Source organism: Nannospalax galili, unplaced genomic scaffold (assembly GCF_000622305.1).
Source record: "Nannospalax galili isolate Female #2095 unplaced genomic scaffold, S.galili_v1.0 scaffold1593, whole genome shotgun sequence".
Lineage (NCBI taxonomy): Eukaryota > Metazoa > Chordata > Mammalia > Rodentia > Spalacidae > Nannospalax > Nannospalax galili.
In genome coordinates this window covers 75,529-80,734 of record NW_008332091.1, presented here as the reverse complement: position 1 = coordinate 80,734, position 5,206 = coordinate 75,529, and the positions used below count along the sequence as shown (strand labels likewise).

The following is a 5,206-nucleotide window of genomic DNA, read 5'->3' as shown; positions in this document are numbered from 1 at the left end:
ACATATAGATGACTTTTTTGGTTGTGTGTCTGATATGAAATTCCATTCTGCCTTTGTTTACTTGCAGTTATATTGTTGATGTATCTTGGTTGCTTTTTGCTCAGGGATGAAACATTAGTTTGTGTGTGCATCATGTTCTTATAGTAGGCAGGTCTGTGGCATTCAGATTAGGAGGGGACCTAAGGACAAGTTTGGGGTGGGGACAGCATAGGGAGGGCTTAGCAAACTAGAAAGGGTAGGTGTGAGCCATGAAACTTGAGAATTAAGCTAGTCTGGGTGCAGAGGACCAGTATGCAGTGGGCACAATAGAGGTTAGGAAACTAGTCCCGAGATCTGAGTCAGGAAGAGCAGGAGTGGGCCTTGGCCCAAGGCTAGAAGGGGATCACGGTGTGGGGAGAGGGTGGAACAGCTCAGGGCAGATCTGGGTGTAGGAGCATCAAGGCACAGTGAGTAGGGTCTGCCTTACCAGAGTAGCATGCAGGTCTGTGGCAGGCAGATCAAGAGGAGGCAGGGTGGGGATAACCTATGGAGGATCTAAAAAACTGCAGATTATGTGTGGGTCGTGTAGCTGGAGAAAACATCTAGTCTGATTGCAGGGGATCAAGACATAGTGGGCAGGGTCTGGACTAAGAGACTAGTCCAGAAATCTGAGGTAAGAAGAGAGGGAGAGGGCCTAGGCCCAAGGCTAGAAGGGAGACAGTGTGGTGAGAGAGTGGAGCTGCTCAGGGTTCATGGGAAACAAGGCACAGTGGGCAGGATCTGACTGAAGAGGGTAGCAGGCAGGTCTACGGCAGGCAGATCGGGAAGCCAAAGGCAAGATGGGGGTGGGGACAGCCTAACAAACTAAACTCGAGAATTGAGTTTGTCTGGGTGCAGGAGATCAGGACACAGTGGATGGGTCTGTTAGGAAGCTAGTCCAGGGAACTGAGGCCAAAAGCACAGGAGCAGACCTTGGAGCAAGGGCAGCTTACTACTGGCTATACCCCACCCCAACAGCTAGTAAATATCAATAACCCTTCATGGAAGAATGGGGCCTCAGGGGCCCTTGCTCTATCCAAGATGCATGCTCAGGGTCCTAGTCTTGTGCACATTGTGCAGATAACCACAGCTGCAGTGTGTTCATGAGCACAATGACCATGTCACATCCAGAAGGCAGCTTTTTGCTGCACCTCTCCGCATGCTCTTTCTCTTATACTCTTTCTACCCCCTCTTCCAAGATGTTCCCCTGAGCCTTGACGAGGAGGACACAGCTGTCACATTAGGGCCCAGCTCTCTACTACCACTTATTCTCTGTACTTTGATCAGCTATGGAAACATGGAAAAGTCCATGAATTTGCATGTTGTGCCTGTGCAGAGACCATGCTAATCTTCTCTGTTTCATTCCCATTTTAGTGTAGGTGCAGCTAACATGAACATCAATTCACTTTTCATGATAATATTGCAAAACTATTATTTCACAGGAGCTATTAAAGAGAGATACACTGTAAACGCAGTGGAGGAGGAAAAGGAAAATACAAATGAAATTTCGCTGAATATCATAAAGAAGTGAGTGATTAGTGATTTTTCTTTTGCTTTGGCTTTAGAAATAGTTATTGGTTCCAGAAATTGAATGCTTTAAGTCAGTTCTTTCCTCAGCATCCATGCACAATGAGGGCCATAGAAACAATGACTTCCTCAGGCTGAGAATCTTGTTTTCAAGACAGAATAGAAGCTCAACAAAAAGGCATATGAGTGTGTCCACCCTGTTGTGGAAAGAGAGAAAAGAGAGAGGATGAAAAACTAAGGCATTCATTTCATATAGTCTTTATCTCAAAAGCACTCTTGAGTCTGAGCATACCTGGCTTGAGACTGAAGCCTGCCCTGCTCATCTTTCCTGGTAGGAAGCTTGTACATTAAAAGGAGGAAAACCTGGCTGACAGAATTGCCTGATGATCTGAGTTCAGTTTCCAAGCTCTATATGTTAGAAGGAGAGAGCCAGTTCCTGTAAAGTTTGTCCTTTGACTTGTCATTTTTCTCAACAAATCCTCATTAATTGCTTTTTAGGCTTTCATTGTTAGGATGAACTTTTTAGCATCAAAATAGTAAGTTGACAGAAACTGCAAATAGCTTCTCCCCATATTTGTGTGGTGCCTCACAGAATCAGACTATGGTCTTGTTGGTGGTTGGCATTATGTGTCAAGGCTTATAGTTGGGTTTGTTTTCTCAACCAGTTAAAGAAGTAAAAGGAAAGAAAAATCTCAGACCATCAGAGAAGAAGAAGCAAAGAAACCTTTATTGAAAAATAATCACATCTGTACACATAACAAATCACGTGTACACACGTTCACACTGAGAAAGATAAAGTTCTCCACAAGCAGAGAGGGGGGATTCAGAAAGTGCAAATCCAAAGCCCCTTCTGGAGAATCTGGATTTTAGGGCTTTTAGTGTTTTCCCCACCTCAATTTTGTTTTTTTTAATATTTTATTTATTATTTTTATTTTATATTTATGAATACATTGCCTTCATGTAGATAGGTGCACCCATGTTGTACAATGCCCAAGGAAATCAGAAGAGAGGGTCAGATCCCCTGGAACTGGAGTTATGGATGGTTGTTAGCCTCCATATGGGTGCTGGAAATTGAACCCAGGTCTTCTGCAAGTGCTCTTAACTACTGAGTCATCTCTTTACCTCAGCCTCCCCTAATTTTGGATTGGTCAACTTAAAGAAGACTACTGGGTTTATGACTCCAAATGATGAGGTGTCCAGGGCTATGTGACTCTAAGCAAGTTAACTGAAGGGGTCTTGTTTGAGTTAAAAAAATAAAGCCTTGCTACCAGACCAAGAAGAGGCAGAAAGTGTGCCATCTTTATGACTTCTCAGTCACCCTCTCTGCTTATTAAGAATTTAGTCCCTTATGATCAAATGAAAATTCAATGAAATTCAGCAGATACTGTGACCTTTAGATTGTGACAAGAAATAATGACTCAGAAAGATTAATTTGCTCAAGGTAACACAGACAGCAAAAAGTGAGAGAGGATCTCAAACCTGACGTATAAGGATGTCACTATAATACTTATTTACTAGTTTATGATGCCTGATTTTAAAAATATTTTATTAATTCATTGATAACTTCATAAAATGCATTATGATCATATTTTCCTTTCCTTCAACTACTCACATACACACTCCACTTTCCCTACCTACCAACTTCATGTCCATTCTTCCCTCTATTGAGTCTAGTATGTATTATCCAAATACTCATGGCTGTAGAACCTGGTCTATAATTATGGTCAAACAAGGGCAAGGGTCACACCCTCAGAGAAAAATGACTCTTTTTGTCGTAGCAGCTACTAAATGCCAGTAGGTCCTCAACTAGGGGTGGGATCTCCTACCTACCTCTCCCCTCCACGCTAGGATTTTGTATGGATTGAGCTTGGGTAGGTCTTATGCAAGCCGTTACAAATGCTGTGAGTTCATAATTTTTAAAGCAAAGCTGCAATAATAATGAGGATAACACAGAACATAATCTTGCTTTGTGATCAGTCCTGTCAACACTTGTAGATTTTATGGTTAAAAAAAAGAAAGCATAGTGGAGTTGTTTACACACCAGCAACATTTTGCATGAATTATCTGTCATCACTCCCTCAATAATCTCTTTAATTGCTGTTGTGCTGCCATTGTATCCAAATTAAAACATTCCCTCCAGGAGGTAGAGGTACGCTCAGAAGACTCAGGGAACAAAGGAAACTTGCAAGGCTCAGGAAGCTACTGAAATTTACAAGATCGACAATACCCACCCCCAAGGTTACACAAGCAGCAAATTAATGCAGAGTGGAGACTGTTCAATGCACCTTCCTTCAAACTGATCAGGAATCTGTAGAGGCAGCTTTTGAGTCACTGCCCATGCTGGGCTTGGCTTTCCAGTGATGAAATTGCTTTTCCATGGGCCGTGTTCCTAAAAGTAACCTCGGAAAACTCATCGGTTCCCTAAGATGGACTTGGGTAGAATCATTTCTTTGGTCTGTCATTGCTGTCCTATCTGAAGTGAGTAGACATTGTTCACCTTTCCACAGAATAGTCACACAACTATGTCTGACTTTGTCCTGGTGTTGACGATGTGCAGAGAAAATGGTATTTTAGGTACACAGCTTGAAGCAGTGGTAATAGGAAGACAGAGGCTAGGACCTGCTGGGCTGGAGAAACATCTCACTCCAAGTGTTTTCTCTGCTCTGTCCTCAATTGGCCTCCTTTGCAGGGGACCAGAGGTGCATTGGTAGGCTCACAGGTATACATGAACCTATGTTCTCTGCTACATCTGATTTTAATGCCTCACTTCTTAGTATTTTGCCTTTTCCAAGTGGAAAATCGATTTTTTTCTCATTTGCCTAACCTTTGCTCTAGAAATTGGAGTATGAAGGATTTTCTGTCTATCTTCCACCTCCAGAAAATGAGGTAATCACACACTGAGGCCCATTTGGCTCCATACCAGCTGTGAGTTTTCCTGAGGATTTTAATGTTCCTCATGAACACCTGGACCTGTGTCTGGGTTTCTTACAATGAGGAATTCCCAAGCTAAAGTAACTCAAACAAACCTGTGAAATTTTTCACCTCGTGAAGCCAAAACACACATGCATTACACAGAGGTGAGACGCCAAGAATACAGACTCCCAGAGATTCTGGGGTTGTTTGAACACACTCTTATTTCTCCATCTGATCTTGCTTTTTGTTTCTGTTTTTTTTTTTTCTTTCCTGCATTAGTTATCTTCTCTGCATTGCAAACATGGTCTTTCCAAGGCATGAAAAAGTGACTGCAAGAAGCTCATTGCTTACACAGTAGCAAAGGAGGAAGGAGCCATTCCAATTTATGTAAGTAGAGATTCCCAGGAAGGACCCCTGGAATCCAGTTTGGATTATACATACATCCTTTCAGGAAGCACTATGGCAGGGGGATGGCGCTAGGGCCTCAGCCTTGTGCCTGAGGCTGTTCAGAGCACAGACCATCACTGGAGAAAAAAGTAGGGGCTGCTGCCATCAATTAAATGAGCAGCATCCCCTGAGGCATCCTTTACTCATCTTGTTGCTGTGAGCAAATACTGGACAAGAAGCGACCTAAGGGAGGGAGGGTTTACTTTTGGCTTACCGTTCCATAGCAGGCATAGCATGGAGTCTGGCTCCATCCGTGGTGGTGAGACCTCATAGCACAGCTTGTCACATTTCCATGGATCAG

The 5,206-nt window shown here is 43.1% G+C and overlaps 1 non-coding gene across 1 annotated transcript; it reads right to left on the bottom strand.

Moving 5' to 3' along the window:
* Nucleotides 1–1,309: 1,309 nt before the first annotated feature.
* On the bottom strand, nt 1,310–1,414 carry LOC115069302. The gene has a single exon (XR_003848574.1). It is a non-coding gene; the product is annotated as a U6 spliceosomal RNA (small nuclear RNA).
* Between the last annotated feature and the right edge of the window lie 3,792 nt (nt 1,415–5,206).